Genomic DNA, 15,169 nt, shown 5'->3' with positions numbered 1-15,169 from the left:
GTGTAGAACTACAGGCCGTGCTGCATTTAGTGGGAATCTGAATTTACAGTATCCATCTTTAAGTCCCTCTTGTAGTCAGGTGTGCGTATTTGTGAGTGTAACCGGTGGAAATCTGCGTTGGGAAATTTAAAACATGCACAAACATATATGACCCTGTTACATGAAGTCTTGTTGTTTTAAAAAAAAGTCCCACTTTTTACTAACATATTTCCTTTCCTTTGTCCCCGCCTTCGCATGCTGCTGCTTTTAGTGAGGATCACACACTTCCCTCTTGTGGGTCAGGTATGCATCAGCAATTTTCTTTTTTTCCCCTTGAAAGCCAAGCAAGTTTCCATTACTCCATAATGAATATTTGCCTTACTATTATGATTATTAATATCATGACCATACCAATACATTCATTGGTGAACTGTACATGCAAAAAAACAAGGTGATCCAAAGTTCTTTACGTCAAAAAGGAAATAGAACCACAATATAATAGAACAAAATGTTTATTCAGTTCATATTTCCAAAAAAAAATAGAGTACAATGATGTTACAAATGTCAAGACAATAAGATGATATGATGGGCTTTAGAAATTACATTGCTGCTAAAGATATACAGAATTTTGCCCTTGATTTCAAAGATGTAAGGTTGTGAATGTGTTACATTTAAGAGGTGAAAACTGAGGGCATTGATTTTCCTAATGAAATGGGTTTTTTATACAGTATATCATAAAATGTGTCCTTTCATTATTCCTTTCCAGTAACTCTGGTTTCTTACTCAGTTTGAATTTCAACACTTGTGTCCCTGCAAGCATCCATCATCTTGTATTCCACACAGCTTTGGGGCAGATTCAGATGCACCTGTAGCAGGGGGAAAACATGGAAAATGAACTCACACTACAAAATGTTTGAGAGATTTTAGAGCACTTTAGTTTGAGTAAAGTTCTTCTGACCTCTCCTCCAAACTCAGCTTGAACCATGACATAGGTCAAGGTTCTGCTGCAAGTTAAGTCCAGGTCTGGGGACCAGCTCTTACTTTTCCTGAAGGGATTTAGAACCAACAATATTGATCCATTGCACAATTCTACTGTTTCCAATACGATGTTTTACCAAAGTCAACTTTGTTTGAAGTATTTTACTGAATATCACATAAATGTAACATGTTGAAAAAATACAAAAACATTTGATCCCTTCTTGAGCGAATGTAAAAGGGAGATTATCTGCCAAATGTACTCAAAGGAACAAAAGAGCTAATATAAGCTAATATATAAAACATATAGGGTAAATTGTATTTATTATTGATTTATCTGCTTTTGTATTATTTTTTCATGGATTGAAAAACATCCCTCCTAACTTCCAAGCCCTCAAATTGACTTTTAGAAACATCATGTTGTGTTCATTGCATGACATGTATGCAAAAAAATCCAAATAAAAAAAGAAATCTCTCAAAAATTGCAACAAGCTCAGACTACAGCAATATATGATGCATGTGTGAAATATTCATTGTGAGCAAAGATGAACCAAAGCTGGTTAATTTGACAAAAATGGTCAATATAACTTGCTTGCAGAGAGTGATGCCACATAGAAGAAATCCTATCCCAATGATGCAACACATTACCACTCCGATCCCAGCTGTGAGTATGTACAGGAAATACACCGATGTCTCAATCTCTGTGAAAAATCAGATGTGAATGATTTTATGTCGCATGTAATCAGACTGTGTTCTGGGTTTTTTTCTTGGCCTTAATTTTCCTGCAGAAATCAAACGGTTTCAATAATGGCAATTCACTTAATTGCAATTTTCTGTTGTTTAATATGTTTTATTGATATTTTTGGGATTAATTTATCTGTTTAAAAGACACTTCTCAATTTAGTCCACTGTCTTTATAACTATTTTGTTACTGTAGAAATTCACTGAATGAAGCTGTAGTTTAGCGCTTCAAAAACTCCCTCTTTCATCATCCACAAAAAATCCCCAGGACCACTCGATAAAAGTGTAAGTGTTGACATTGACAGAAAAAAACAACAAAATAATGTAAATATTTAATCCCTGAATTTATAAATTTTTTGTAATAAACTCTCATTGTTTCTCAATCTGTTAATAATGTACATAATAAATTGATATTAAATTAGGTTGACCATAAAAAAACAGTCCACATATGAAGTCAACCTGAATCCAATTTGAACATGAAGAGCTTTAAGGCACAGTTATACTGTTTGTTTGTTTTTTGTCTGAAATAACGAGCATGTTTCAAACGAAGATGAACAACATGGAGAGATTACAAGGGATGAGTCACAATGATCACATTTGTGACTGAAATTAACTGACACTTTTAAATGTGTAAAGCAGAATAAGATGTCTATGTTTGGAAAACAATTGTTAAACACACTTTAAGTTCATCTGCAACACAGCAGCAGAGAGAAAAACTCATTTGTTCATCGGCTTAGAAAGAACGTAGAACGTTTTACTCGCCTATAGAGGCAGATGGCTGAAATGATGCAACACATTACCACTCCGATCCCTACTGTGAGTGTGTACAGGAAATACACCGATGGCTCAATCTCTGTGTAAAGATGTGATTGACTTTATGTTGCATGTCATCCAAGCCTGTTATTTAAGTGAGAAGACCAGCTTTGAGCTCTAATTACCTTCAGATTTGTGAGACACAGTCAAATTCCACTGATACGTCTTTTGCCCATTAAATTCAGTTACTTTACATGTATAGAGTCCTTCATCATCTTCCTGGGCATTTGAAATAATCAGCTTTGAGGATAGGTCTATTGTCAGTCTGTCAGAGGTAAAATTTGATAAAGTACAATTTTTTTCCATTAAATGAGAAAAATGAAATCTGCCTTTTCTCCAGTTAATTTGTGTTGTATTTTCTCTTGATGTGTTGCAAGTGAAATTGACAGAACCTCCAGTGGACACCTCTTTATCCGCATGGACGACTGTATTATCTACTTCAATCAAAGACAGAAAAACAATTCATTAATATGCAATGGATATGAAACTTGAGAAAATCAAGAATAAAAACACACATCTCCTTTGTACCTGCAGAGACTTTGCACAAAACCAGTAGCTGAGCGGAGAGCAGGGCTGCTTGGTTATACATGACGACCATAAGCCAGAGACAGACAGACTTACAGTTTACCGTGTTCAAACAAATATTTCTGTGAAAGACTCGGAAGAAGAGGAAGTGGTTAGTTGTTGCTTAGCTATGAAGGAAATGATGTGTCACATCAGCAGTGGACTACAGAGGTCTGGCTAACATCTTTGAATAGTGTGACCAGAGAATGTAAAAACTTCTTAAAGCTTGTGAGATACAACCAGTCATACCACTTTGTTAAGTTACCAGTGCACATACCAAGCGTACTCGACAGCTTCTAGAATTATTGTTTTAATGAGTGCAAAAAAAGATTTCACTTCTGTGAGCTAGTTTACAAATGGCCTCTCTCTCACTAAAGAGATCCTCAACATGTAACGTCTGGAGGCAAAAGCTGCCAGATCCGATATTATTGTTTCTAAAAAAAACTCAAGGCAGGCACACGGATCATCAGATTTTCATCAAAATTTGAGTCAGATAATAATTTTGTCTTCAAACAAAACATCTGAGTCAAATTTTCATTCAAATGTTGATTTCAGACCTGAATCACATTTTCTGCAGATTCCTGGACGGTGAAAAAATTAAGTGGTATTTTTTTGGTCTCAAAATTGTGGTTTAGAGATTTTTTTCTTTTTAGCATAAATGTGGATATTTTAAAACATAACCCAGTTTGAAACACTAGAGGAACTTTTTAAAACTCTTGATTAAGTCACTGTACCTTGTTAAACAAAAACAATCCCTTCCATTGCATTCATTAACATAAGATAATCCTTTATTCATACCAGAGAAATGTACAGTGTTACAGCAGTAAAGCGCAAGGATTGCCAACAAAAGAAACATGCAAGAGAACAAACAAATGACTTAAAGTTACAGTTTTCCCTATTTTATACACAAAACAAATTAATTCACATCTTTCTGAAAACTTGTAGCTCACGTATCACAAACATGACTTTAAACAGATAAACTCTGTTCACTCAAGGAGCACTGTAAATCAGTTTTTCAAATCTCTGAACAAAAAGTGCAACATTTCGCTTCAAAAATAAAACACCCTGATTAGCAATTAGTCCTACTCATATTTCACCTGTGCAAACTCAACAAGAAGAACCTACTTCATGTGTCGGAGTATAAAAGGCCCTCCAATAGAACACTGAAGTTTGCTCTGTGGTGGTGGGGTCGGGGTTTGTGCGAACATCTGCAATAGAGAATTCAATAGAGAGTATGTACAATTCAAGCAAGGACATCAGTAAGTGCAAACGATCAGCTTGAAGTCTGATTGGACAAACAGGCACTGACAGGCAATGCACAGAGGCAAAGCACAATATCGTCGACTGCTCTTCGGTTCTAATCAGCATAGAAACCCATTGTCATTACCATCATCATCAATAATATCAAAAACCATCGTCATCATCATCATTAAGGTTGTAGGTATTCATGACAGAGATGGGTCTTTAGTTTTTTCTGAAGGGGTGCAAAGGGACTCTGCACATGATGTGTAGTTTGGAAGTTGGTTCCACCACTGGGGGATGACTGATAAAGAAGAGTCTGGTTATGTCTGTTGAGGAGGTTTGATCAGACACTTTTCATTGGCAGAGCATGTAGTGGGCAGGAGGTAATGTAGATCTAGATTATAGGGGGAGGTGCTGTTTTATGGCTGTTTTGTCAAAGGGCAGCAGATTTTCAAATTTGATGTGAGCAGTAACTGGCAGCCAGTTTAGGAAGATGAACAGCGGAGTGACGTGCCATGAGGTTGCTTAGAGACCTTAGAGCCAGAGGCCAAAAACTGTAGGGAGCGACCAAAGCCGAAGCAGCAGAGAGAAACAGCCAATGCTATGGACGACGACAAAGACCTCTGCTGGGCCCCAAAGTGTCTGTCCAGGTTGACACAGATGTTTCTGGGACGCCAGAGGGCACTGTTGAGCCACCCGGAGTCGTCATCGGCTCATTAACGAAACACAGGAAGGAGAGTGCCCACCAGAAAACTGCCTACATTCACCAGCCAGGTATACTCTGTTGCTAGGTGTTTGCAAATTAAGGTTTTTTCACATCTTATCTGAAACATTTATGAACACCTTTGATGGAAGTGTTTTGAATTCTTCACAACAGTGTGTGCTATTTTGGGAAAAGGAACCCGTTTGGAGAAGAGGGAACATGGCTTTGAGTGCTGTGTCCTTTGCAACATGCATTTGTAGAGATTTGACAAAGTAGTCAACTCTTTTGCACTTTGTATGTTTTGAGGTTTTGAGAGTTGAGAAATTGGGCGATAGTTTCTGGAGATGTGTTTAAATGTTTTTTGGGATGACTAAAATAGCCCTATTTCAGTTATTTGACTTCACTATATATTTTTGCTTTCACTTATTGACTGCTACCACTATTTATGTTGTTTAGATTCGCTGTCTGAAACTGAAAAAAAAGAGAATTTATTTCGCCTCCTACATTTGAAGTTTAAAAAGACTTCTGAGCGGAAAACCTAAAACTAATGAGCAACATGTCTTGGGTTGTGGAGAAAGTAGGAACGCCTCTTTGACGTGTCCTCCCCTCTGTACCAGCAAAGAATAGCAAAGGAAACAAGGAGGGCAGACATTGCTAACAACATTTGAAATGTCGAGAATAATGACTAAGTTCATTTACCCGGTTAGAAACAGGATGTCCCAACTGAGGACCGGGATTTTCCCTCGTGAGGTTGCTGGCTAAAGCATCCTCACCGAGGATTCGGAGGACCAAAGGAGAGGACACATCACAGACACGTTCCTCATTCTCTCGCCTGCGTTAACTTGTAGCCTATGCACTCAAATCTTCCTGTTTGATGGCAGTGCGACTGCTCTTATTAGCCACATGTTATTACAGTCAATGGTTATTGGCTATTAACAATGGCAACGTCATTAAATGTCACGGATATGGTGCATTCAGGTAACATATCGGAAAAACGATTTCTGAGTTGTAAAAAGAACATGAACACCTGGGGTGCATCCGAATTGCGAAGTGCCTATTTACAATCTGTCAGTAGACAGGGTGCAGTAGTCAGTCCGTACTATCTGTATAATGTTAATGCCTACTATTTAGTTGGAGCGCACTGTAGTAGATACTTGTTCCGACATCGTTTGATTCATTCAGTACGGAAGTGGCGTCATTAGCGTTACCCGAACCAACCGCCTCCAGCCTCGTTTTTTTCTTTCTTAAATAGCTTTATTCAACACGAGCAATGCGCATATACAGTCAGGTAAACAAAAACAAACTCACAATGTAAAGTAAAAAAACAAACAAACAAACAGCTTATATGATACAATAAAGTGATCTGTCCAGCAGAGGATACACAGCTGATGCTCTTGCGTTTAATGAGTGTGAGACAGAGTTTAGGAGGGTCTTCACTCCTTGGAAAAAAAATCAGAAAGGATTTGAGAGTGGGTATAGGCCTACTGTATGGAGACTGAAAGTTAAGAGTGTATACTCATGCATGCATTTACCCTGCGCTACACTACTGACCTTACAGCAAACAATGAGATCATGCAGTGTCCTTAGAGTTTAGTTGGAATTGAGTTGAAAGTGAAGTGATTGCAACCATCACAAATCTTGTTCGTTTTTTTTTTTTTTTTTACAAGCACATGTAAAATACATAGTTCAATAGCTTGAACAAAATCCCCACAGTGAAGTTTTAATATAAAAAAAAAAATAAGCCAAGCAAATTCAAACTCTCTATTATAAACATCTATGTCTCTTGTTTCTATCATTTGAAAGACAGCTCAGTAGGCGTCATAGATTGAGTTGAGTCTCTCCATGTACTGGCTCCTCCGCTTATTATTCGTCCTTATGTCTGTGCCACTTTGCTGCTGAGAGATCTGCATGTTTTTGGAAAGAATAAAACAAAGTTCAGTGTTTTCTAAGAGGCAGAAAAAAGAGAAAATCTGTTTTCCCTAAAGATGAGCCTTTTCTGACCTCTCCGGCTGACTGCAGATGAAACTGCTCCTGGACTGTGTACTGGTTTTCTTTCTTGGCTTTAATTTTCCTGCAGAAATCAAACGGTTTCAATAATGGTGTTGCACACTTATACACGAAGGACCAAGCGTGCATGGGATTTTTATGATTCTTTAATTTGCTCTGAAACACAGAGACACAAACACATCAACTTCACGTGGCTGCACACTCTCAGACGTCTTGGTCAACTGAGCTACGCATGGCATCAAAGATCTGCTATTCAAAGATGATGCTTATGCCTCCCAAACAATCATACAAATATTCTGCACACACATACACACAAATATTAAAGAAGGCTAACTGTGGATTTTCTACTGTCACTTACATCACTTTTCTTACCTGAAACACAGAGACACAAACACATCAACTTCACGTGGCTGCACACTCTCAGACGTCTTGGTCACGCATGGTATCAAAGACCCTCTGTGCTGCCCCAAAAGTGCCTGTGTTACACTTCGTACTTCTTCAATCCACAAATATACCCACTAAAAGTATCACAGTGCCTTTGTGCAGATATATTTGACAATAAGAGGTGAGGGGGTGCCTACTGTCCACAAACATGCCTGACATAACACGGGCCTCACAATGGCAATTCACTTAATTGCAATTTTCTGTTGTTTAATATGTTTTATTGATATTTTTTGGATTAATTTATCTGTTTAAAAGACACTTCTCAATTTAGTCCACTGTCTTTATAACAATTTTGTTACTGTAGATATTCACTGAATGAAGCTGTAGTTTAGCGCTTCAAAAACTCCCTCTTACATCATCCAAAAAAAATCCCCAGGACCACTCGATAAAAGTGTAAGTGTTGACATTGACAGAAAAAAACAACAAAATAATGTAAATATTTAATCCCTGAATTTATAAATTTTTTGTAATAAACTCTCATTGTTTCTCAATCTGTTAACAATGTAAATAATAAATTGATATTAAAATAGGTTGACCATAAAAAAACAGTCCACATATGAAGCCAACCTGAATCCAATTTGAACATGAAGAGCTTTAATGCACAGTTATACTGTTTGTTTGTTTTTTTGTCTGAGATAACGAGCATGTTTCAAACAAAGATGAACAACATGGAGAGACCACAAGGGATGAGTCACAATGATCACATTTGCGACTGAAATTAACTGACACTTTTAAATGTGTAAAGCAGAATAAGATGTCTATGTTTGGAAAACAATTGTTAAACACACTTTAAGTTCATCTGCAACACAGCAGCAGAGAGAAAAACTCATTTGTTCATAGACTTAGAAAGAGAACGTTTTACTCACCTATAGAGGCAGATGGCTGAAATGATGCAACACATTACCACTCCGATCCCTACTGTGAGTGTGTACAGGAAATACACCGATGGCTCAACCTCTGTGTAAAGATGTGATTGACTTTATGTTGCATGTCATCCAAGCCTGTTATTTAAGTGAGAAGACCAGCTTTGAGCTCTAATTACCTTCAGATTTGTGAGATACAGTCAAATTCCAGTGATACGTCTTTAGCCCCTTACGTTCAGCTACTGTACATGTATAGAGTCCTTCATCATCTTCCTGGGCATTTGAAATAATCAGCTTTGAGGATAGGTCTATTGTCAGTCTGTCAGAGGTAAAATTTGATAAAGTAAAATCATTTTCCATTAAATGAGAAAAATGAAATCTGCCTTTTCTCCAGTTAATTTGTGTTGTATTTTCTCTTGATGTGTTGCAAGTGAAATTGACAGAAGCTCCCATGGACACCTCTTTATCCGCATGGACGACTGTATGATCTACTTCAATCAAAGACAGAAAAACAATTCATTAATATGCAATAGATCCAAAATGTAGCCTTGAGAAAAGCATGCATGACAAAAACAAAGTAATACTCTACCTGCAAATACTCCGTGCATGAATAGCAGCGTGAGCAGACCTGCTTGGTTTGAACTTAACATGATGTTCAGTCACCAGACTGAGAGCTCATCGCTTTTGAATGTAACTGTGAAGGAGATGCAAACAAGAGGAAGTGGTAGGCTTCATTACACCTTCTGTCATTGGTGTGTGAAACCTTTTGGAGCATTAAGTATGTATATACTTAGCTGAAGTAAAAAATAATAGTAACACAAGAAGGCTAATTACTTACCATTTGATTTTCTCCATTATACATCAGAATACACGTGAAATGTTTAGCCTGGTTTATATAGATGTGCAGTTGTGCATGGCTTTTAAAGTCACACTGATACCATCAATTTAACCCTAAAATTAACTTCATCAAAACTACACGTGATTACTGGTTACTCACTATAAATACAATTACAACTGTCTCATGTCCCACTGTCATTGCTTAAACTGTGTCTGATTAGTTTATTAAGTGTGTCACTCAACTGCAGAGAAAGAAATTTAAACGTGTTGGGACAGAGACCTCCAGTTCAAGTCTGCTTTCTGTCATGTATTTGCTCATCTTCTTTTTTACTTACCATGTTTTTACTGATTTGTGGCACATATGTCTCTTTATTTTCCTTATTTTTTCTTTCTTCTTACTGATTGGTTTCTTGATCTTATGTGTTGTTGATTGTGTTTAAAATGAAAGTCACACACACTTTAAACCAAACCTACCTTTGGGTTCACATACAGTTACCTTACCTTATGTAGTGTGTTGACTGTTTGTCCTAATACAACTATAAAAACACATTTCCAAGTGCAATTGACTAAATATTTGTGTTTTGCTAGTTTTACATGTGACAATACATAATTTCTTTTGTGCAGTAATAACTTTACATATTTTTATAAAGTAAGATGGGGCACTCGTGTTTGAAGTCTTATTGATGCATACAGAGAAACACGTTTAATTCAACACCTTTATTTTAATTTGAGAGACACTGAGGTTTTCCTCATTTACAATGAGGTCGACCTCACAGCATAAAAGTGGGGACACAATAAAAAGCGAGTAGAAGAGAAAAAAAATCATCTAAAAAAATAGTTAGATATCCAGAAAACAATGAGAAACACAACTGTGTAATGGTTTGTGGATTCCGTTGGGTTTCATCTGGTAATATATCTGTGTTACTGCAGGACATCATTTTGCTGACATATGATATTATCTTTATTGATTATCTTCACAAAATGCATAAACAAGCTTCTAGCACATGCCCTTTAAGTTCTCTCATTTCCTTTTTTTCTGCACACCACAAGTATGAGCTCCACATCCTTAACTAAGTGAGAACAGGAACAGGAAACTCACACTTCTAAAGGTAGCAAACAGACAAATTGTGGGTCACACGGTTCAAAGGATGAATTACTTAATATGTTTTGAAGCTTTTTAATGAAAACCACAAGATTTGGTCCTGCCTATTTATATTACAATGTTGATAAAGACAGCACTGTGTCCATCACTATACTCAAGAAATGAAACATGTCAAACATAAAGGCCAGGCAGCACATTTAACAGAATTTGGTATGTGTGGGGAGAGGGCGGCAGTACTTGATGGGGATAACGAGTATTTAGAGGTGTTCATTGAGTGTACTGTATTGTGAGGTAGTGTTTTAATTGTGCAGATTACCAGCAGAGGAGGCTGCAGTCACATTCTTTTATACTCCATCCTTGAACAGCCAATCAGTTAATATCTTACATTTAAAATAAACAAGATTTTTTATCAAACAGACCATCGTGTCAAAAAATCATGTGACTGCTACACTGCCTCGACCGCTAAGGTGATACATCTGTCATTTTTAATATTTCTATCTCTATTCTTTTTTCCAATTTCAAAGCTGTGAGTAAGAGGCAGAGCAGTTTGGGTAATGGTAGTCATTGTCAATTATATGAACATTAACTTTAGTCCACTTTAGAAACTGAAGTCAATGTAAAGAGCACAACCTGGTGAAATATCTTTACATAATACTTTACTGTATAACACTGCCACTTTTTGAAATGAAATGCTGCCACTGTCAGGACTAATTGTGGCCTTTGACTCACAGTGTATCTAAGTATAATTTTATGGTTATGGTTTCATTGAGGCAACAATAAACAACTAACTAATCGTCACCTTACCTCTCTCTCTTTTGAAATCATGCTGTAACAGGACCATCTTGACAGTGACCTTTTAGTGGGGGAAACATGAAAATTGCTTTCCAAGATTTACGTTACTGGAGAAGACGAGGGGTGCCAGTGGCATGGTGGTTGGTGTGTGGCCCTCTGGGTGGGCAGCCCAAGTTTGGGTCCGACCTCTGGCTTCTTTCCCAAATCTCATACTCCACTCTCTCTGTCACCGCGTTTTACGCCTCTGTCTACTGTCCTTTCTCGAGAATGAAGGCAGAGAAAGCCCAAATTAAATCTTAAAGAAAAGAAATTGAGAAAAATTAAACAAAAGGCCTTTCAGTCAAGAAAACCTTAAGAACCAGGGTGGACTAGAAAAAAATGTTGGTGCTCTCCACATGCAGCATAACTATTGCAAATTGTCTTAGCCATAACCATAACTTGATTATAACAATTGAATTTAATTCAAAACACTTTATTTGTTCAATTTAAGGACACACAGAGCAGCAAATAACGACTATACTAACAATTAACCAACTCCTGCTAACTTCTGCCATTTAAGCAAAGGTTTGCTGAGAAACAGGGCTGTGTCTTGTGTGTGTGGTTTTTTGGTGGTTTTATGTGTGCATGCACAGTCAGATGGGTTTTTTTCTTCTTTTGTGTGAATGCCAGCTCAATGAAAGAGGTTTTTAGTAATAGTAGTTGGACAGAAGCCCTTGGCCACAGTATGAAGAGGCCAAGCTAACAGTTAAGAAAAGAGAACAGAGCTTTTAGACAACAACTAATAAATCCCTTCAGCATCAGCTCATTGTTTTCTTTAACCTAAGAAACCTCCCAAAAACATCTTAGCACAGCTTTAGTCGAGCTAATTAGCTGTTTTGTTCACATATGGCATCTCCTCTTTCTTCTCCTCTATTCTTGCAACAAGGACATTGTAAGTGTGGAACGATATTGTGATCACTATCGTGAAACTAGAGCTCATAACCCTGATCATATTAAGAGAGTCTACAGGGCCCTACAACAGACAAACACACCTACTACAGGAAGACTAGACCTTTTTAAGCTTAACCACACACACAAACACATACATACATTACCACTTCTCATACACACACACACACACACACACACACACACACACAACACACTTCTTTTCAAGACACTAATGGCCCTTTAAGGTGCCTTTGAAAGACACTTCTTGTGCACGCCTCAGAGAAAGAGATGATAGAAAAATCATGATTAAAGAAAAGTCCAGCAGCAGAAAAGAAAACTAATTGAATGTGTATGCTACATTTTTGTGTGTGACCAAGTGTGTTTTTAAAGTGTGTCTATGTGTCTGTGTGTCTGTGTGAATTTGATTCGGTGTGACTGTGGTTAGTGTTTGACCCTTTCAGGCATTGATGGATGTTTGTGAATATTTGAGATGCCTCTCAGAGAGCCCTCGGCAGAACACAGAGGGACATCAGAGGAGCTAATACCTCTGTTCTCCATCCCGAGTACAGTAGGATTTGCTGTTATATATGTATGTATGTGCACAGAGCGTGAATTTAAATCAGCCAGAGCAGAGAGCACTTCTCAGACTGATGACTTAAAAAGTGCATTGTTGGACGCTGCAGCAACAAAAGAGATTAAACAGTTTGCCTGATTAAGTATTCATCTGCTCCCAGCTGCTCACAGGACATGGTGAAAGAAATCTACTATAACTGTGTGTTCTTTCGAGAGTCTGCCTTTAATATTTAACACATATCTGTGAATGTGTGTTTCTGTATGAATATGTACACAGGATACGATGAAAGTTAAACAGGTGGCGAAACTGTAAGAGAGCAGAAGTGAACCATCAGTGAACTTTTGCAAATCAATCATGCTTCTATAACATTATTTGTATATTTTAATACTCCTTGAATATCTGAATGTTGTAAGTCTGTTGTAAAAATGGCAAGCCTGACAGTTAATTATTTTGGCAATTATCAAATTCTGTCCAATACTATTTGATGAAAACATAACGAGGCACATATTGTTAACAGAGACCAGCCCAGGTTGATATTTTCGCAAAATCACTGCCTCTGTAAAAGGAAAAACAAAACGTTTGACTTTTCCCTCGACAATGTAAGCCGTGAGTGTTAAAAAGAAGAAGAAAAAAAGAAACACTTTTCCAACTTTGGTAGCTACAAGGAAATACTGCTGCAAGTAGGGAGAAGCAAAAGAATGAAGGAAGTTGCCAGTTGAAGATTTTTAAAGACCACTGCAACTGCATTGCATTCTTATAATTTATAGGTTCATAAACCATTACAGCAGAACCAGAGATGTATCCGTCCTGCCCTCTATGACTTCTCTGTCCTTGTCAAACATCGTAATGCTTTCTTAAAGCCCTCTGGTAGCAATGACATTTTGGGGCTTCTGTTGTAGACATTGGAAAAAAAGACCTTCAGATAAGACTTCTCTTTCTGTGCATTACCATGGTTTATATGAAAAGCAACTTGAGAGTCGAGATAATATGACTGGTGCTACTTGGAGTGAGAGAAAAACCAGAACACTTGTGATACCAAAATCCAGTTATGTGCCATGTAATTTCTGCATTTGTGACAAAAAGCAAGTCAATTTATCTATTCTCTTCTCTGGGGAGCCAAAAAAAGGCTTCATACAGCATCTCTCTACAGTTCTATTCCCTTTGACCTACAAACAGACTTTAATGTGTGAAATCTGCAAAGTTCTTTAAGCATGAACTTTAACTGCTTTGCACACATAGAAAATGCCTCCTGGTAGCTAAACGTGTGTTTTTGGAGTTAACCTGGAAACAGATGGCAACAGCTTCTTCTCTTTAACATGCCAAAATAAGTTTGTCATTGCCACATTGTTGATGCCCTGTGGGAGGTAGACACACACACAAAATAATAACCACATCTCTTTTCCTTTCACATAGCTTCCTGCGTGCGAGGAAACAAACAAAGGTCACTGAATAAGTAAGACAATATGGGGGAAGAAAAAAAACACATCTACTAATATCTAACATATTCAAGGACAATATGCATGCGGCATGGAACATAAAGAAAAACTCAGCATGATTTCCATGCTTTTTATTCAACATCAATGCGGGTAGAATGCGAAACACCACAACACACACTCTGAAATTCACACATGCTCATACAAAATCCCCCTGGGGGGGTCAAATAATCACAGCATCTATTTAAACAGGTAGGCTTGCTTGGAGGAGATGGAGTTATATATAATTGATAGCTTGCAGTGGAGAAAATTCATTCATCCCCTCCTTTCTGTGCAGGATTCAGTAAGCCGCTGTGTTCAATGTCTCAGACTGTCCTCTGTAATCACTCTTCAATTATTCCTCACCAGAGCATGCACATAATGTCATTTGTAATTCTGTAATTCATAATATCAAACATCACACACAGGTATAATAAGGGACGTTAATCTCATTCAAGAATGTCGGATGAATTTCAGTCATTTGAAGTATGACAAAAAGGAGAAGACCAAATTTAAATTAGGTTGATTTCATATTAATAAACTTATTATTGGGTGTTTATGTTCAGTCTTTTGTTATTCCCAACATTCATTATATGATTGTGTTCATTTTTTGTTTATCCGACTTCCAGCAGCAGGCTCAACATCTAAAGAACCAAATGTTTTTTTTCCCAGAACCTAAAACAGAAACCTCATAGAAATGTAATCTTGCACCTCGACTGCTGGCTGTGCAGCTTCACATACTATTTGCTGCCCCCTAGTGACCAAAGACCTACTACTACAGCTTTAAATGTTGAAACCAACTTGATCATTTACAATTTTATTTAAAACCCATGTTTTATTGTGTATCTAAAAAGCCCAGTCTTTGTATTTCTGAACACATAAAACAAGTGAGATTGTCGCCTTTAAGAGGAGGCTATTTTGGATGATGAATGTAAGGTTACCTGCAAGATTAAAAAAAAACCCTCTTGTAGAATACTTTTCCTTCCAGGAGGCTATTGTTGCACACTTAAAAGCACACACACACACACACACACACACACACACACACACACACACACACACACACACACACACACACACTTTCCTGATGCCCTCCCCCTCCTCGGTTCCTCTGTAAACGTCCTCTGAGGA

The 15,169-nt window shown here is 37.5% G+C and overlaps 1 long non-coding RNA gene across 1 annotated transcript; it reads right to left on the bottom strand.

Moving 5' to 3' along the window:
* Positions 1-731: 731 nt before the first annotated feature.
* Positions 732-9,016, bottom strand: LOC306832854. The gene is made up of 5 exons (XR_013780276.1): positions 8,921-9,016; positions 8,511-8,822; positions 8,335-8,425; positions 938-1,025; positions 732-845 (listed from the first exon to the last, which is right to left on the bottom strand). It is a non-coding gene; the product is annotated as an uncharacterized lncRNA (long non-coding RNA).
* Positions 9,017-15,169: the final 6,153 nt, after the last annotated feature.

The sequence above is a fragment of the Symphodus melops genome (assembly GCF_947650265.1).
Source record: "Symphodus melops genome assembly, chromosome: 12".
NCBI lineage: Eukaryota > Metazoa > Chordata > Actinopteri > Labriformes > Labridae > Symphodus > Symphodus melops.
The sequence above is the reverse complement of the archived record's forward strand: the minus strand, read 5'-3'. Positions and strand labels throughout refer to the sequence as shown.